Here is a 21,634-nt window from a genome sequence, read left to right as displayed (position 1 = left end):
CTCAATCCATCTATGCTGCCTAAGATTTAACTCCTTCTGAGTGAGGAGATACCTGAGGCTCTTGTGATCCGTGTAAATGATACACTTCTCACTGTATAAGTAATGCCTACAAATCTTCAATGCGAATACAACTGTGGCCAACTCCAAGTCATGTGTTGGGTAATTCACCTCATGTGTCTTAAGCTGACGAGACGCATAAGCTACCACCTTACCCTCTTGTATCAATACACAACCCAAACCAACGTGTGATGCATTGTTGTAGACAGTAAATTTCTTCCCAAACTTTGGCTGAATCAAGATAGGGGCTTCAGTCAGAACTTTCTTGAACTTCTCGAAGCTCTCTTGTTGCTCATCAGCCCAATTAAATGGCACGCCCTTACGTAGCAACTTAGTTAAGTGTGCGACAATTAGTGAAAATCCCTTTACAAATCTGTAATAATACCCAGCCATTCCTAGAAAACTGTGAATTTCTGACACAATCTTAGGCTGCTTCCAATCTACAACAACCTCAATTTTCCGAGGATCAACCCTAATTCCCTTAGTAGATACCACATGACCAAGAAACGTTACCTCACATAACCAAAATTCACACTTGCTGAACTTGGCGAACAATTGTTTCTCCCTTAAGATTTGCAAAACCATTCGTAGATGTTCATCATGTTCATTCTCAGTCCTTGAATACACCAATTTATCATCGATAAATACTAGCACAAACCGATCCAGGTAGGTTGAAACACTCTGTTCATCAGATCCATAAATGCTGCCGGTGCATTTGTCAGTCCAAAAGGTATTACCAGGAACTCATAATGACCATAACAAGCCCTAAACACCATCATCGGTGTCTTTAACTCTCAATTGGTGGTACCCTAATCAGATATCTATTTTAGAGAAAATCGATGCTCCTTACAGTTGGTTGAACAAATCATCAATCCTCGGTAGAGGATATTTATTCTTAATGGTCAGCTTATTCAGTTGTCTATAGTCGATGCACATACGCATGGATCCGTCCTTCTTTTTCACAAATAAGACTAGAGCTCCCCATGGAGACACACTAGTTCAGATAAACCCATGGTCCGGAAGCTCTTGAATCTGGGCCTTAAGCTCCACCAGTTCTTTCGGTGCCATTCTGTAAGGGGCGATGGACAGTGGAGCTGTACTAGGAAGGAGCTCAATCCTAAACTCCACTTCATGTTCTGGAGCTAATCCCGGTAATTCTTCAGGAAAGACGTCCAGGAAATACTTAATAGTCTTGATATCCTTTACCGAAGAGTCCCCAACATTTGAAACATTGACATAGGCCAAATACGCTTCACAACCCTTGCGAACCAACTCTCGGTCCTCAGTGCAGAAATTACATTACTCAAATAGTTTCATCACTCTCTAATTACCCCTACCTCCTCATCTGTCTCAGTTCTCAGTACAACCCTTTTAGTAGCACAATCCAAGCTTACCCGATGTTTGAATAACCAATCCATGCCCAGTATCAGGTCGACTCTCTGAAAGGCAGCACCATAAGATCGGCCAGAAACATAACTCCTTGTATCTCCAACGGAACATATAACATCCCGATTTTAAGCCTAGTCGGAACAGTGGTTTCGAGACCACAAATTCGACGAAGAAAATTTTATTTTTATTATATTTTTATGGTCTACGATGTCATGAAATAATTTTGTGAAAATTTCGTTCAAAAATTTTAACGTTTGGGCACTCAATTTAGTCAAAAGGACTAAATTGTAAAAGGTTGCAAAATGTGTGTTCTAGTTCACAAAGGTACTAAGTACTTGTGAGTAATGAGTTTTTAAATTGGATATCCTTAAATGGTAAATATCCCATTTTGTCATTAGTGGACAAAAATGGACATGGCATGGTATGTTTTTATTTACTTTTCATTAAGGGTATTTTAGTAATTTGGCAAATAAAGCCAAAATAACTAATAAAAAGATGTCATCTTCTTCATTTTTCTCATTCCATAACAGTATATGGAGATGGAAGACTTGGATAGGGGTTGTAAAACTTCCAAGCTTGATTGTAAGTCCATCTTTGCCACGTTTTTAATGTTCTTTGCATTTTTGAAATCCTTGTAGCTCGATTTACCCATTTCTACCATTAATTTGAGCTAGGGTTCATGTTTAAAAATTTACAAATATGTGACATGCATGCATTTTGATGTATAATGGTATAAAATGAGTGTTGGGTGTTAGATAAACAACTTTTGCTGAGCGATTTTACGTGAAAACGAGTAAAACGACATAATCGGTAAAAATACCTAATGTTTATAAGTACATGTTAGAGTGAGAATTTGATGTTGTTATAGAAGGGAAAAATGATCAGCATGTCATAAAACATAAGAAAATAGGATGAAGATTAATTTCTGAACCTTGGGGAAAAAGTGCAAATATGTAAAAGTTTAGGGGTCAAAATGAAAATTTGTAAAAATATGATTTATGGACCCATTTGAATAATGTGAGTAATAAATGAGCTATATTTGTAATGTTAGACCAAGGAAATCGAGATTCAGGCTAAAATCGAGAAAATACCAAGTAGTGGACTTAAATGGTAAAAATGGTCATTTTCGTATACGAGGTAAGTTCATATGATTTTTAATAATGCAATGTGTATTTTAATGTTATTACTTTGATAGCATATGAGATGTAAGTTTATATGTAAATAATGTATTGTTTTATTATGTTATAATATTTTATTTTGTGACATGTGATATAAGTTATAGTATTGTTCAATTAATGGACACAAACGGTGATTTGTGGTTGATGAATTGAGATTAAATGAGGAAATCTCGGCTGAACCTTCGGAATGGAAAAACGTGGTGCTAAGTGGATATACCACGATTACCATGTTGATACATGTAACGTGGTGCTAAGTGGATATGCCATGGTTACATATATCAATTCATTAACGTGGTGCTAAGTGGATATACCACGGTTAAACATTTAACATGGTGCCAAATGGATATGCCGCGGTTATACATGTTAATTTGAAAAGTGGCGCTAAGTGCGTATGCCACAATTACATGTTAGCCCAATAGTGTGGTGTTATGTGCCTATACCACTAAGTTGGGCATTAATTATGGAAGGTGGAGCTATGTGCTAAAACCATCGGATATTATTACTTTCTGAAGTGTTCACTGGGAGAAACAAAACAAGTTTGCTAAATGAAATTTAACGTGAAAAAAAAATGTGGGATAATACCGGAATATGAATATATGAGTTTTGAATTATGAGTTAGATATGTGATTGAATTTTTGATAAGATGAATATGGATAAGTATTATCTTGAAAGTTGATAATAAGAAATTTTAGTGAAGGAATGAAATTTGGGATAAACAGTATAAAATAGTAGCAGGGGAGTGACTTTGAAAAATCACCAAAAATGGTAGAAGTTGAACTAGAAGTGGAATGAGATATGAAATTAAAGCTTATTGAATATATTTTCATATAAAGGAAATAGAGAAAATAAAAGAATTCAATATTTTGAGATATTTATATTTTTGTAAGACTAGTTTAGACTGATTTCGTGATCCCCTATTTTGAATTGTAAAAATCATTAAAAATTGTAAAAAAATATTTAAGGCACATAATTTATATGGTTGGATTCCTTATTGAATTTATTTTTAGAAAAAAGAAACTATAACCTCATTTTAATTTGGTATCAAAAGATAATTAAATTTTAGTGAAGAGTGGTCAGAGCTACTGAACCGTGAAACAGAGGAGACTTCAATGAATAAACTGTATTAATTTTCCCAACCAAAAATTCTGAAATTTTTATGGTAAGAATACATCTGAGTGTAGTTTCTGAAAAAATTAACGGATCTTAATTTAGAATCCTGTAGCTCGAGCTATAAATAAATTACCGACTATGATTCGAGTAGACAGCTTGACCAGAATATGAATAAAAGTGTAATTATAGTTGTTTTACCTAAGGAAACATATTGGTAAATTGCTTATTAATTTCATATGGACTTACTAAGCGTAAAGCTTACCCCCCCTCTCCATTTCTTTTAGTATTGGCAGGTCGGGTCGGGGTTGGAGATTGTCGGAAGCAGCATCACACTATCAATACGTTGATGTGAAGCGTTGATAAACTTCAAGTGTTTTCAAGTGAGTGGCATATATAGAGATTTAGTCTGTATGATAGTTGTTAGTATGATTTAGCCAAATGTATTGGCTTATATGGTTAAATCGTATATAGCCATGTAATATCGTTTATATTCGATTATTGGGTTGTAAGTCTAATTGATTATGCGTGCTTGATCCATTGCTTTATGATATGTGCATGTGAATGAATGTTTCAAAATAAAATGAAATTTTCTAGCCCGTATTTTAGTTGGATGTTTGTATGTTTGTCCAGTAATGCTTCGTACCCTATCCCGGTCTCGGGTATTGGTAAGGGGTGTTACATTTAGTGGTATCAGAGCTATGGTTTAGTCGGTTCTCGGACTAACCTAGCATGTGTAAAAGTTTAGCTATACATGCCACGAATCCGTGATAGTGTGATGTCTCCCGATGCATATGAGAACAGTCTTGTTTAAGCAGAGGTACTCTCCAACCGAGCTACACCGACCATGTTTAATGCGATGTGAAGGTATTTGACTGAATTTATGATCATGATGAGTCTCGATTCAGAAAAGTATGAATAAAAATTCATGATATGTACGTGATAATACGTGAGACGAAAGTTCATGTGGTGATGAATACCCATGCTTGTTTGATGCTCATATGATGTAGTGCACTTGGCCTACTTGATAAGATGAATGGGATAAATATAAATTCATAGAAGTATGAATAAAGGTGCATGATATCATGATGTGAATAAAAAAAAAAAGTGTCATTGTTCCGATTGGACGTTGAATGTCAAGGATATTTTTTTATGAGATAAATGATTGTAATGAAATAAACTTATTTAAGTTAAATTGTTTGGACTGAATTAGATGATTGTAATGATATGTATATGATGATGCGCAAAATGAAAGTTGCGATTATGATACAAATATTCATGTTTGTTTGGCCTTTATACGATGTCATAAGTATGATTTGTTTGATTAAATGAATAGATAAACAAAGTTATCTAGAAAACATAGAATGCATGCATAACTGCACTAGTTTAAATAAGATAATTGGAATATTTGTGTTATATAGGTGTGAATAATAATTGGCCTGAAGTGAATTATATGCTTGTGAAAATGATACTATGATGATGAAATAGTGTTATATGCATATGTATAAGAAAGTCGAATCAGAGGCCCTACAACCCCTCCCCCTTATCGAAGTGGTTTTTATAATGGAATTTCAAGAGATTTGTACTGAATAAGTTTCCGATTGAGAAACCAAAGAGTTCAGTGATAGAATAATCATAAACATGATTAGAGATTGAGAATGAGTTGGTAAGTAAAGTTAGAACTAGTTGGAGGAATGATATTTGAAATGTGTAATATCTGAGTGTGACAGTTACGGCTGGACAAATTTTAACAGTCTCTTTAAAGATGTTCTATGTGTTTATCCATTCTCAGAAATATTTATATGGCTGTTGATTTTCTGAAGAACTTCTTGTTATATAGGGATGTTTTCTAATCTTGATGCTAAATGAAAACATTGGTAGCCTGACTGGTTTGTAATCTGTAGTGCTCTATTCCCTCAGGCATTCTATTACATATCGTCTGATAAGAATTGATGAGAGAATATGTATGATACTATGATTCTGTTTCTTCTACTTGATGCTCCATTTGATATATATATATATATATAGGAAGATACATTGTTCTTATTGCATTTGATTCCAGTGGGATTAAATGATGTTTTCTTCTGGACTTCTTTTCTCTAAGGAATTATCGAGATCTTCTGTATTTTCCTATGAGTTTGGTTTTCGATCTTCCGACATAGTATCGTATCTTAGGTTTCTTTATTCTGGGTTTTTCTATCTTGAATTTCTTTACTTAGTTTTCTTGTTATCTTTGTTCCATAAATTGTCAATTATGACTCATGTTTGAAGTGCGTTCTTTAGATTGTAATAATCATGTCAAGTATGACCATACTTCTGATTTGATCTTGGTAATGTGGTGATTTTAGTATTGGGATTTTTCTAATTTTTGTGTAAGGATTTGACATCAGTAAAGGCATAGGTGATAGAAGCGCGAGTTTTAATCGGTATGGTGGATTACTTCTCTCAAGTAAGTCAATCATAGTTAATGTCTTTAATTGAGATATTTTGGTTACTTGAGCTAATGCAATTGAGATGGTTTTGATTAGCGTAATGAATGAATAGTAAAGGATTGCATGATGAATTGTTTTATAACTAGAAGAAAGGATTACTTGAGATGTCATTCATTGGTGATTAAGATCGACTCGAGTGTTCAATCGGTGGGAATTATTTATTTGAAAGATTTCATGTGACAATTATGTCAAGATCATTTTTCTCAAGTCTTATAATAGAATTTCATTTCTTTACGGATAAAAGGAAAATACTTTGAACGAGAAGTGTATATCTCTTAGAAAAATTTTGATATCAGTTAAAGCTACTACGAATGATGAAGTTTTCATCTTGTAAAAGCTGAAAAGTTTATTACATATTAGCAAAGTTCAGGTAGATAAGAATATTGCTAACCGAAGTATTTGAACTGGACTAGTCTGCATTGAGTAAAGACTTCCTGATTTTTAGTAATGTACTGTTGTACGAATTGTGATGTGTTTCAAGACAATAAGGTAATGTGATAGTTTAGAGCATTCGATGTCACAGAAAATTCTGAGTTGTTAATGGGGTTAAAGCCGAGCATCAGGATCTACCAGAGTTATCTCTACCAGGGTTGATATTAGGATGGAAATGAGAAAGGATTATTCTCGAGGCCATATCAGAATTATTTCCGTAGCGAAAAGAGGAAAATGTGATGTATCTTATTGTTAAATGTTTGACGAGATCTGTAAATCATACCGGTATTTAATGAATTTCTACTCATAATATTTATGGAATTCCAGATCTCTCTAATTGTTGAATTACTTGGAATTCTAGTATCCATTAACTAAATTGAGTTCTGAGTTTTATGTCATGATATCAGGGGAAACTGAGAAGGCTTTGAAAATTTAAGAACAATTGAGAGTTGAGTCCGCAAGTTTTCAAATCGTATGAGAAATTAAAAGATGTATTAGAGGCACAGCCTAAGTGGAAGTTCTTCGAAATCAAATACGAGATTGAGGAATCTAAGTGAAAACCACTTTTCCGATAAGATTTTCGGGGACGAAAATCCCTAAAGGGGGGAGAGTTGTAACATCCCGATTTTGAGCCTAGTCGGAACAGTTGTTTCGAGACCACAAATCCAACAAAGAAAATTTTATTTTTATTATATTTTTATGGTCTACGATTTCACGGAATAATTTTGTGAAAATTTCGTTCGAAAATTTTGACGTTTGGGCACTCAATTTAGTCAAAAGGACTAAATTGTAAAAGATTGCAAAATGTGTGTTCTAGTTCACTAAGGTACTAAGTAATTGTGAGTAATGGGTTTTTAAATTGGAGATCCTTAAATCGTAAATAGCTCATTTTGTAATTAGTGGACAAAAATGGACATGGCATGGTATGTTTTTATTTATTTATTATTAAGGGTATTTTAGTAATTTGGCAAATAAAGCCAAAATAACTAATAAAAAGATGTCATCTTGTTCATTTTTCTCATGCCATAACCGTATATGGAGATGGAAGACATGGATAGGGTTTGTAAAACTTCCAAGCTTGATTATAAGTCCATCTTTGCCCCGTTTTTAATGTTCTTTGCATTTTTGAAATCCTCGTAGCTCGATTTACCCATTTCTACCATTAATTTGAGCTAGGGTTCATGTTTAAAAATTTACCCATATGTGACATGCATGCATTTTGATGTCTGATGGTAGAAAATGAGTTTTGGGTGTTAGATAAACAACTTTTGCTAAGTGATTTTACGTGAAAATGAGTAAAACGACATAATTGGTAAAAATACCTAATGTTCATAAGTACATGTTAGAGTAAGAATTTGATGTTGTTATAGAAGGGAAAAATGATCAGCATGTCATAAAACATAAGAAAATAGGATGAAGTTTAATTTTCGAACTGTAACATCCTAAATTTGGGGCCTAGAAGAGTTGGGTTTTGAGTCTGGGATTCGAATAGAAGAAAACCTGAATAATTAGGAAGTTTTAAATATTATCGTTTCGAAAAAAATTATTTTATTAAATTACCACTAGAAAATTTTTCTTGTATTTATTATTACGGATATTTTAAATTTTATGAAATTTTAATTAGTATTATGAGATAAAATTATTATTATTAGAAAAATATTCTTGTATGTATGTTTGAAAATTTTTATGAAAATTATTATTATTTCTTGTATTATTGATATTTGAAATTTTTATTATTAGATATATTTATAAAATTATTATTATTATTGGAAAGGAAAAAAATATTAGTTGTAGCATACGATTTTCTGGATTTTTTGGGTTTTGTGATTTTAGTAAATCTTGAAATTTTCATGTTCTAAATATTGGAATTATGTTTAAATGTGTTAGTAGACCTTTAGAAGGCCCAAGACTAAGCTAAACACGGTAAAATATCAAGGTGGGATTTTTAAGTGAATAGGAGATTTGGTTAAGTGGGCTTTTAAGAAGAACTGCGTAAGTTATGACACAAATGAGCCTTTGGTAAAGTGGCTAAGTGACGCCACTAGGGAGCTATGAAGGTGGCGTGTAAGTGTTGGGGGAAGACCTGGGTTCGATTCCCTTTGTTGGCAAATAGATGCATTTATTTTTTAGTGCAGGAGGGGTAAGTGTTGGAGTTCGGTGGATTACGCTAGAGGAGAGTTGGATCAGTTTAACTGCTTGGATTAATGAGTGATAAGGGGAGAGATTTAAGGGATTGGGATGAGGCTAGGAGTTAGCCGAATGGGGGGAATTGAAGAGGGAAAATCGGCAGGGGGATTATGAGGGTAGTATTTCGGCACTTAGGGTATTGTTGGTGCCGTTTTCTTCTGCTTTTACACCTTAGGATTGTTCTTTTCCTCTTTTCCTCTCTAGAAACTACCACCTCCCTATTCTTCTTCTTCTATTTTTCTTCTTCAAACTATTCATCATACCTACTATTCATCAACACTTTTGTCGAATCCATAAAAGCGAAATCACGGGATCACTTGCTTGTGCTGATTTCTTCAACGCCGAGTTCTCCTATGTTCTTTTGCTTTTATTAATTTACAAATTATCTTTTCTTAATCTGGATTCTGACCGCAATTCTACTTCAAGGTTGTAGCCCGCATTATCATCTCCTTCATCACACAAAAGCGAAAAACCATAGAATTGGGGGCTTATAGCGAAACTTTAGAACTCAGGAGTCGAGTTTTACCATCGTTTGAAAGATAAATCGCACAGATTGCGTGGAGATCAAAAAGGAGTAAGGGGTAAGTGTTCATCATCTCAGATCTGGTTATATTTTACAAAGTTAGGAAAAGCCGAAGTCCCTAAAATATAGAGAGGCTGTCGAATTGGGCATGTGGCTCTAAAGGTTTTTAACTAACGTTTTCTATCAATGATTAGTGTCTTCTTAAGTGTTGGATTGAAAGCGTGAATCATTGGAGCAATCGGATTCGGAGCTAGCTATCGATTTTGGCAAAAGGTAAGATTTCAAAGGCTTGTAGGGACATGGTTCGATCATGGGTGAGTTAAGTTTTGGAGTTTAGTGATTATGGTTTGTAAATAAGCACTTGTGATAATCAATTGTAGGATATCGGAAGAGATCTCGAGGCGATCGTCGCAAATCGGTGTGTCTAGAACACCCTTTCTTAGTTCAATTAAAAAAGCGAAATGCCAAATTCGGCATTTCATGGTCATGTAAGTATGTGAATGCTCTCAAGTCATAGAGTAATTGTTAGATCTGGCACCGCAAGGTGGTAAGCACGTTCGCGTGATGTTTTGGCGTATTTCGGAAAAAGGGGGCTCGACGGGCCAAAACTGGGCCCAATGGGCTTACGGACCAATATGGGTAAGAGATGGGCAAATTAGCCTGTTAGGTAGATGGTGGAATCAAATTGCATAAAACAGATAAAAATTACTGAATTAGCTTGTGTAGTAGCGTAGATCACGAAATTACCCCTAAAGAGCAAAATTACTGAAATTACCCCTAAAGAGCAAAATTACCGATATACCCCTAGAGTTTTAAATTGGATGAACTGCATGATTGATTACTACTGTATTTTGCATGATATGCATTTATTAATATCTGTTGCATGGGGTTGGGGTATTAATGGAGGAAGTACTGAAAGTGGTTCATCCACGTACTGGAGGCTTTGCCTCAATGATGAAATTGAGAGCGTTCTTTCGCAACTGTGTGTGTAAATTTGGGTGGGTTGAGATATTCCCACATGGTGTGTAGGGTTAGTGCAGGCGGTGTAGCGGTTGGTGGGTTGAGTAGTCTCCCGGATGGGCTTGCATTCATTATTCTGTTGTTACTCATGTTCTTGAACCGGGCCTATGGGCCACACTTGTTATGTAAAAGGGCTAAGGCCTTGCTATTGTATTCTAAAAGGGCTTGACCTCTTGTATCTTGTTATCTGAATAGGGCTTAGGCCCAATGGGCTCGAGCTGAATTGGGCTTTGGATGGGTTTCTGTATACACCGAGTTTTCCCAAACTCACCCCTTCCTCTTCCATCCTTGCAGGTGAGCCCTAGAATTGGTGGACTTGGAGCTGGGCGGGATTCAGAGTGGCCATGAAGATTGACGATTTTAAATAAGTTTAGCCTTTATTTTGGATTATTTTATTATGCTTAAAGTTGTAATAAGGTCGCTCTTTTAATTACTTATATTTTGGGGATTATTAAACTGGCTAGCACTAGGTTCGTTTTATAAAATCTACTTGTTTTAAAAGATCACGATGACGCGCAAAGTTTCCATAAAGTAAATGTTTTCCCAAGAAAAATAAATATTTTAAGCAAACGATTTGCAACCTTAATCATTTTCTTAAGTGGTCATAATCAAACGGTTTTCTCAAAATTATACGAGATGTTAGAGTGTGGCAATGGCGGTGTGCATGTCTAGGATTGGATCCGAAGAGAGCTTGGTACTTAAGCGGTCGACGGACTCACCTCCTCTTCTTCCTGGTTTCCTACCAGTGCGCGACTTCCATTCACTTTAACCTACTTTTAAAAGTGTCTTTACAACACCAACTCAGCTTTTCCAAACTAAGTAATACGGAATGTTTTGAACGCATCAATGTGGCGCATCAGATCCGGTCATAACGTCCAGGCCGGGTTTGGGGTGTTACACGAACCTTGAGGAAAAAGTGCAAATATGCAAAAGTTTAGGGGTCAAAATGCAAATTTGTAAAAATATGATTTATGGACCCATTTGAATAATGTGAGTAATAAATGAGCTATATTTGTAATGTTAGATCAAGGAAATCGAGATTCGGGCTAAAATCGAGAAAATACCAAGTAATGGACTTAAATGGTAAAAATGGTCATTTTCGTATACGAGGTAAGGTCATATGATTTTTAATAATGCAATGTGTTTTTTTAATGTTATTGCTTTGATAGTATATGAGATGTAAGTTTATATGTAAATAATGTATTTTTTTTATTATGTTATAATATTTTATTTTGTGACATGTGATATAAGTTTTAGTATTGTTCAATTAATGGACACAAACGGTGGTTTATGGTTGATGAATTGAGATTAAATGAGGAAATCTCGGTTGAACCTTCGGAATGGAAGAACGTGGTGCTAAGTGGATATACCACGGTTATACATGTAACGTGGTGCTAAGTGGATATACCACGATTACACATATTGATACATGTAACATGGTGCTAAGTGGATATTCCACGATTACATATATCGATTAATTAACGTGGTGCTAAGTGGATATACCACGGTTAAACATGTAACGTGGTGCTAAGTGGATATGCCACGGTTATACATGTTAATTTGAAAAGTGGCGCTAAGTGTGTATGCCACAATTACATGTTAGCCCAATAGTGTGGTGCTATGTGCATATATCACTATGTTGGGCATTAATTACGGAATGTGGAGCTATGTGCTAAAACCATTGTATATTGTTACTTTCTGAAGTGTTCACCGGGAGAAACAAAACAAGTTTGCTAAATGAAATTTAACGTGAAAAAAAAAGTGGCATAATACCGGAATATGAATATATGAGTTTTGAATTATGAGTTAGATATGTGATTGAATTTTTGATAAGATGAATATGGATAAGTATTATCTTGAAAGTTGATAACAAGATATTTTAGTGAAGGAATGAAATTTGGGATAAACAGTCTAAAACAACAGCAGGGGAGTGAATTTGAAAAATCACCAAAAATGGTAGAAGTTGAAATAGAAGTGGAATGAGATATGGAATTAAAGCTTATTCAATCTATTTTCATATAAAAGAAATAGAGTAAACAAAGGAATTCTATATTTTGAGATATTTATATTTTTGTAAGACTGGTTCAGACTGATTTCGTAATCCCCTATTCTGAATTGTAAAAAGCATTAAAAATTGTAAAAACATATTTAAGGAGAATAATTTATATGGTTGGATTCCTTATTGAATTTATTTTCAGAATAAAGAAACAAGAGCCTCATTTTAATTTTTTAGCAAAAGATAATTAAATTTTAGTGAAGAGTGGTCAGAGCTGCTGAACCGCGAAACAGGGGAGACTTCAATGAATAAATTGTATTAATTGGTCCAACCAAAAATTCTGAAATTTTTATGGTAAGAAGAAATGTGAGCCTAGTTTCTGGTAAAATTAACAGATCTTAATTTGGAATCCTATAGCTTAAGTTATAAATAAATTACCCACTATGACTTGAGTAGACAGCTTGACCAGAATATGAATAAAAGTGTAATTATAGTTGTTTTACCTAAGAAACATATTGGTAAATTGCTTATTAATTTCATATGGACTTACTAAGCGTAAAGCTTATCCCCCCTCTCCATTTCTTTTAGTATTGGCAGGTCGGCTCGGGGTTGGAGATTGTCGGAAGTAGCATCACACTATCAGAACGTTGATGTGAAGTGTCGATAAACTTTAAGTGTTTTCAAGTGAGTGGCATGTATAGAGATTTAGTCTGTATGATAGTTGTCAGTATGATTTAGCCAAACGTATTGGCTTATTATGGTTAAATCGTATATAGCCATTTAATATGGTTTATATTCGATTATTGGGTTGTAAGTCTAATTGATTACGCGTGCTTGATCCATTGCTTTATGATATGTGCATGTGAATGAATGTTTCGAAATAAAAATGAAATTTTATAGCCCGTATTTTAGTTGGATATTTGTATGTTTGTCCGGTAATGCCTCGTATCTTATGCCAGTCTCGGGTACGGGTAAGGGGTGTTACAGAACATCTCTAAATATCTTATTTATCTTAATGGACTGCCCCAGCGGACTCAATACAAGAATTCCACTCGAGGTATTCTCAACCAGAATCCCCAAATTCTCAGTAACATTACAGGCAACATAGGCATGGGTAGGTCCTACATCTATCAATGCAATACAAGGTATGTTATGGATAAAGAACATACCCATTATGACATTTGGAGCATCCCCGTCCTCTCAGTGATGTGCAGCATAAACCAGTACCGGCTACCTTGCCTCAGTATAATCAGCACCTCTGCCTGGTGCTCTACAACCACGGCCCAAACCATTACCACTCTTGGCCTGACCACGACCTCTTGGCTGCTGCTGAACACCTCGTTGTGGCTGACCTGTATCCATACCTGTAGCTTGCATCTGATCGGGCCTCCACTAACAATCCTTAACCCGGTGCTCCAATGATCCACACCTCAGACATGCACCCAACTTCCTCCAACACTCGCCTTGATGGTGTTTCCCACAAACAACCCAGAATTGCGGTCCAACAGTAGCAGCAATAGGGACCCTAACTCTGATTGGTCCCTCAGCTCTAAGCTTTTTCTTAAACCTCTGAAAAGAATTTGAGGGCTCCGCATCCCTCTTACCTCTGTCTTTATCTCTGCCCTGACGCTCAGCATGCGTCACATCCTCAACGATTTTAGCTTGTCAACTAGTGCTGCGAAATCCTGCTCCCTCTGTGGAGCCATCAGAACCCTTAAACCATCTCTGTGGCCATCCTCAAATTGAACGCACCACTCGTATTCTGTTGCCACCATCCCACGTGCATAGCAGCTCAGCCGTAAAAATTCAGCTTCATACTCAACCACTGTCCTATCTCCCTGAGTTAAATTTAGAAATTCCCTCTTACAGGCATCCACATAGCTGGCACCCACATACTTAGCCTGGAAGGTAGTCTTGAAAAACTCTCAAGTCAAACGATTTTCTTGAGTGCCTTCTTTAACGGTAAGCCACTATTGATAAGCCTCGTCTCTCAGAAGGGATACTGCACCTTTTAGCTTCTGATCAGGGGTGCAGTCAAGGTCATCCATGATCCTTTCTGTGGCTTCAATCCAATATTCAGCCACATTAGGGGCAACTCCAGCAATACCCCTGAATATTTCTACCCCATTAGACCTAAGTCGTTCCGTAACTGACCCACACCCACACCACCAGTACCAGGCCAAGCGACCCTTTCTAGAATCCTCAACATTTCTTGGAACAATGCGTCATCCCCAGCTGCTCGATTTTGAGACCCTGTCTCAGCCATAGGTGAAGCTGGTGCTTCTCTAACCTCCTCATTAGGCTGGTGCCCAGAAGACAAAGACCCATCTCGAGCACCACCACGGCCTCTGCTGCGGCTTCTACCACGAGTACCTCTAGTGCTCATTATCCACTCACGCTTTTATCTGTATTACAAGTTTTATGCTAGTCAGTTATTATTCCAGTGATTATTATAGATGTTTTATGAACAATATTATTTTAGAGTTCATTTTCGCCATTCGCAGTCTTACTTACGATTCGTAGTATATTCTAAAGAGTTTCAGCACAGTTTTACTACCTAAGTAGTCTCAGTAATAATATTTCAATATTACTCTTTCAAAAATAACAATCAGAAGACTTACAAGATCGGTGCGGAGACTGGACGTACCACTCATTTAGTAAGCATAAACCCAAATAATCTCTTTAAACCATTTTAAAAACAACATTGTTGAAATTTCAATGTTTTTGGAAAACCTAAATCCACAGTCGAGTTTTGCAACCTGACTTTGATACCACTAAATGTAACATTCCAAACCTGGCCTAGACGTTACGGCCGAATCTGTGATGTCACATTGGAGTGTTTTTCTCCAAAACATGAATCCTATAAAAAAAAAAAACTTCTTTAGGTTCTCAAGAAAAATTTAGAGTGTTTGGTTCATTGCAAAAACACAGGTTGGCTTAGCGAAATATTGTTTAAAAGTTTGTTATTTAAACTTTAAAACGATGCTTGTTGCGGAAGCTTTAAAAATGTGTTTCTTAAGCGTGATGTGTCCAGAAAAAATCATTTGTTTGTGTTTACTTGAAAATTTGAATCTTATCACTAGCAGGTAAAATAAAGTAAATAAAATTACCAAATCAAAATAAAAATTAAAAGGCCTTATTGCATAATTAAAACCCAAAATTAAATCTTAAGTATAATATTAAAAGAACTACGTTGAGTGGCCACATCTGAGTCCTCCGTCGCATGGATCCATCTAAGCTTAAGGATTTCCTACACAATTACTAGATGGGTAAGTTTATTAAAACTCAGTGTTCGAAATTCCATAATATCAACTAGTCAGAATAAACTCAATCTGGGCCTTAGCCTTTTCAGTTTCATTTAGGGGCCTTAGCCCTTTTTAGTCTGATAACAGATGGGCTGAGCCCATTTCGAGAATGATCGTGAGTCTGGGCCTCAGCCAATATCAGTATAGTATGCAAACAAAGAATCCTACCCAATCCATCCGCTACACGCCAACTCCGTAATAGCCCTACACACTATGTGGGGATAAAATCGACCCACCCAACCCTACACACCAAATTGTACCAAATTCGGTACTAAAACAGTATTTGCAGCAGAGCTGCCAGTAATAGGCTTATAGCCTTTCAGTACACTTCCTCCAAAATCATATATCCCAACCCATGTAATGCATCATAAAATCATACGTGTATGCAGTAACATCATGCTCAGAAACAGTCATACATAATATAGGGGTATTTCAGTCAATTCACCTCACAGGGGTATAATAGTCATTTCGTCAGTATGAGGTTTAAGTATACTTACCGACCCAATAGTAGGTCCACAGTCGCCTTAGGCGACCCGTGCAACCTTAACAGTCAAACAGTGATAATGGGCCTACAACCAATATTGTGGGCCCATTTAGGCCCATACTCTCGTATGGCCCGCATAGCCCTAAAATGACCTTAGCCGTGTAATTCACACAACCTGGCCTAAAATTTACCACATTTTGTGCAATTTCTTTGCGTGGGGCTCGCAAGCCCATTGGGCCCACACGACCCAGTTTGGCCCAATATCGTTTCAGCCCATGAATTTGTTCATGGCCATTTCATCGACATCACGACCTCATTTTGCTACTAGGCCTACCACACGAGCAGCCATATGCCCGTATCGTGCCGACAACTCACTTTTCGGCTTTTCGACTTTTGCTATCACACATCTAATGATAGTGTTCACACACCTGTTTACGAAGACTTGCCAAAAGCCCACGAGAACCAAACCTACATACAATCAAGGTATTTTGTTAGTCGATTGATAATAAGGTTAAGCACCACCCTTTACACGATCGCAAGCTTATCAAAATACCACCTTTGGTTGAACAAAAGGTCTAGTCCTCCTAGTTCCCTGACTAAGATTAATCACCCACTCCTCGCCTGAAACCTGTGTTACCAGCGTGATCTATTAGTTACAACTGCCCAAAAATCATGATTCGGATCAACCCACACTAATTAAAACCACATAAAACCTCAACAAAGAGAAGGTAACATTCGGCCAATCCCCCAAAAGATGCAAACCAACCAATCCCAGTCAAACGCAATAATTACCAATAAGGGATACATTTGATCGAACAATGAAGGGAAGGTTCCACCTCTTCAACATCGTTTACAACTCCTACCCTCCTCAAGAAACTAGGAAATCATGAACACCACACAAGAAAAGGAAGATGAGATTCAATAATAACGGGAGAATAATCGACTAAGACAGTGCAAAGAGAGGAGAATAGATAAGAGTTGAGAGACACATGAAGAAACCGAATGCTTACAGATTCACCAGAGAAAGCTTGCAATAATCAAAACTTAAACAAAGGGATACAGAATTTGGCCAATGTATCCAGGTAAAAAGAAAAGGAAGAAAAGATGTATTTGATTTAGGGAAGTCGACTAAAAAGGGAGAAAATGAGTAAGAACCAAACGAAACCAAGACTAAAAGCCCGAACAAGTTAGAGAAAGGTGTTCGGCCAAAGGAAGACAAGGGCCACAAAACTACCAAGTTGCAGAGAGAACAAAAGAAATCGGCTCATTTCAAGAATGAGGAAAAGAAAAACCAAAAGTAACGACGATTTTTAAGAATGGGAACATAAACCTCACAATTTCAGCACCTCAAAGGACTATAACCGAATGTGCATCATGGGAAATCCCACTTTCGGCCAACTTCTAGCACCCCAACCACTCCATGATCCCCTCCTCAACTTTCTCCCCAAATCTCTCCTCACAATCCTCAACAAACCAATTCAAACCCTTTCAAACTCCTTAACAGTCCAAGCTTTAGAGTTCTACTGGCACATAAATTCTCACACAGCCATAAGCAAAATAAAACTCCCCTTTCTTGCATGTAATTGGACTCGAACTCAAGTCCCTTGGCAAATAGAACCATGCCACTAGCCTTTGGACTAACCAGCTTTTTATGACATGTTTTACCCCCTTAATTTAAAAGGCCTACTATCTAAAGCTAGGGTTTATTCAAGTAAAACACAAATTTTACTCAAGCCAAATCTTGAACCCACGACTTCCTAGTTACCCACAGAGCAGTAAACCACCAAGCCAGACATACTTTCATGTCGCAAACACACAAAATAATTTTAACAGGGTTTCCAGGATTTGGGGCGTTACAGGCCTGGTAACATGGGCGTATAGTTAGGTCGTGTGTCCGCTGTACCTTAATTTTGAGAAATAGAGTGCTTAGAATTGAGAACACCGGTAGAGACACAGGCATGTGTCTCAGCCGTGTGTGCTACATAGCCTAGAACACGGGCATCTGAAACCTACAACTAATTTCAAATTGAATTAATTAATCACACGACCTAGCACACGGGCGTGTGGCATGGCCGTGTGCACAAGTTAGAGAGTTACACGGGGTCAAACACAGCCTCTAGCATGGTCGTGTCCCGGGGTCACACGGGCGTGTCCTTTGGACTACATGGGCGTGTGAGCCCTGCACCTTAGAAAATTTTTATAATTTCGTGAAAAATTCTTCGAGCTTCCGATTAAGTCCCGACTTGATTCTAATGCTCATATTGGGCCTCGTGGGACCAATTAGAGGATTTTTTTATGATTTTGGTTAATAAATAGTAATTTACGTGAGTTTTCTAAAAAATGTTCTGAAAGTTTCGGTAATGCTCTGTAAGCCTATTGTGGCAACGAATATGGGTTAAGGGGTGTTACAACCATTCTGCTGTGGAGTGCCTAGTGTGGTCAATTGGGATAAAATCCCATTCTTTATGAGGTATCCTAAAAACTCATCAGACAAATACTCCTTACCTCGGTCAGATCAAAGACTCTTTATGGATAAATCTAATTGCTTTTTCACTTTCACACGAAACTCTCGAAATTTATAAAAGGTTTCGCCTTTATGGTGCATTAGATACACATATCCATATTGAGAATAGTCATCGATAAAAGTCACATAATAATCGTATCTTCCTCGGGCATTGATGCTCATGGGACCACATACATTAGTGTGCTTAAGTTTTAAAGGTTGGTTGTCCCTTGTACCTTTCGCATTAAAAGACCTCTTAGTGAATTTACCATCCAAACTAGATTCACATTGTGGAAGACTAACTTCCTTAAGCATATTTAAGGGACCATCTTTCATGAATCTAGTGATTCTTTCTTGTTTAATATGACCAAGTTTTAAATGCCATACCCCTCATTGGAGTGAGAAGTTTTAAGCGTTTTATTCATTATTTTAGTTTGAAGCATCGATTAGTTATTTGGTTTGATAAAGTAGATATTATTTTCCATCCATCCATTACAGATTAAAGGACGATTTCTATGAATAGCAATACCTTTATTAGATGTCACGGTATAACCATAATAAAATAAACATGCTACAAAAAATAAATTCCTATTAAATGAGGTACATAAAACACGTTCTTTAAAAAAATCTTCCTACAATTATCAAAGTGTAAAATAACTTCTCCCACTTGTTCGGCTGAAACGTAACTCCTATCTCTGGTCCACAAAGAGAGGCTCCGATCATGCAGACTTCTCATTTCACTGAACTCCTCTAAAGAAACACACACATGGTTAGTGACTCCAGAATCAATAACCCAATTGTCAGTTGATTCTTCCACAAAACAAGCTTCAACCACAATGAGTTCCAAGCCTTTACATTTTTTGGCAAGGTACTCCAAATACTTATTGCAGTTTGATTTGGAATGCCCTTTTCTGTTGTAGAAGAAATATTTGATCTCTTTAGATCTTTTGACTTCTTAGCCTTCTTCCTATCCACACGAGGTGGAACCAAAGACTTAGTTAGATTCTTCTTTCCCTTAGCTTTTTGTTTCCCCTTAGAGGACGAGGGACCCACAACTAAGTTTGCCTCAGGTTTTTCCTGAACCGACTTACCACCATTCAACATCAACTCATTAGATTGTAATTCCTTCATGAGCTGAGTCACGTTAAGCGCCTTGCTCCCCAAGTTGTAAGCCTAAAACCAACAAACTCATTGGTTAAGGATTTTAACACTATTTCAATTTGAGTGTTCATGTCTAGTTCAGCCCCATTGTCCTCCACTTCTGTAAAGAATCCCATAATCTTAAGCATATGTTCTTTAACCAGATAGCCAATTTTCTATTGAGATTTCATCAAATTTGTAATAGTGGATTGTCGAGCCAATTCTCTGAGCAAATCCTTCAAATTTTTCATGATCACTTTGACGATATGAAAATTCTTGTGTTGCTTTTGCAATACACTACTCATGCTTGCTACTATACAACATCGAGCAATCGAGTCAGAATCTCTCCAACGATTTCTTCGCTTTAAGTTAAGCTATCTCTCCAACGATTTCTTCGCTTTAAGTTAAGCTTCAAGAGGGCACATTTTGTCACTAATGAAATTTGTGTTTCTTAGAGTTAAGAACTATCAGTAAGTTCTTTTTCATTCTCGAAAGTTATCCTCATTTAATTTATTCTCAATAAGAATGTTAATAAGAGAAGTAGAAGACATATTTGAACTGACAAAAAATAAAGATTTCACTAATTACTATCTTTGTATTAAACAAATATTTTTCATTTCATCAACATATCAAAGAATGCAGTATGATTCATACGTCTTGTATTAAAACCTTGAATTTTTTTCATCGCTACGATCATTCTCACACCCATCAACCATGTCGCATTGGGGTCCCGTGATTAACTAGTAAGAACATGGACTACATTCAATCAGTTTGTGAATTTTAATTCTCAAGACTCTACACGAACTAACGATCGTTTAACATTTGACCATCATATCTAGCTTAAATATCATTTCTTGGGAAACTATTTAATAAGAGATGATCTTAAGTGTGTAATTATTGACTCAACAGCCATGATGAACATGCTTTCATTTGTGAGTCATCTTGGGACAATCTCTTTGAAAGTTATGCATGAAAAGTTGTCCTTAAAAGGAAATCCCATCTAGTGAACCCACATGACAAAGTTTAACTTGGGGTGCAGCCAGGGTAGGAATAGACTCAAAACTTTATCATGCTATCACTTAGGGACCGTCAATGGAGGCCATAGGTTTTCTTCAAAGACATTCTCCCACTCAATATTTGAAAAACATGTAAGGTTTTTTTATCCCAAATTTCAAGAATGATCATAAAACAGTTCTAGTGGAGTTTTTACATGCTTCTAATATATGCATGGCATGCTATGGAAATTTTAGAATATTCACATTCATTTGTAAGAATCAATCAATAATAAATAAAAACAATTTTGATTCTCCATAGTTTTTCTTTTAAGGGAAAAACCGAGGAAGTAAATGTGAACCGTGCACCAAGTAGGGTCCCAGGAAAGAGAGGTGAGTCAAATTTGACTGCTTAAAAATCAAGCCTTTCCTAGTCAAAGCCAATCTTAGACATGCACCTTTTCATTACCACACTTCTCACAGTTATCGAATAACCTAAAGAAGTGAATAGAATAATACAATACAACACATATATTTTCTCATTACCACACTTCTTATTTTTAATTGATCAATTGTGGATCATCTCATATATATATATCACAATTATAACATTACATAATATAAATATTACACACAATTATAAAACATATATAAAATGAGATATGTAATTAAAATAAAATTGCCAGCCAAGGTTTCCATAGTCCTATTTCTAGAAAATAAATGGAAAAATAAAATTACATGATTTTTCACCACAAGACATTCCTTGGGTCTTCAATCACCATCTTATCTTTTCCTCATCATGGAGTTATTTTGAAAAAATTACATTTAA

Source organism: Gossypium arboreum, chromosome 12 (assembly GCF_025698485.1).
Source record: "Gossypium arboreum isolate Shixiya-1 chromosome 12, ASM2569848v2, whole genome shotgun sequence".
NCBI lineage: Eukaryota > Viridiplantae > Streptophyta > Magnoliopsida > Malvales > Malvaceae > Gossypium > Gossypium arboreum.
This window is presented reverse-complemented; position numbering follows the sequence as displayed.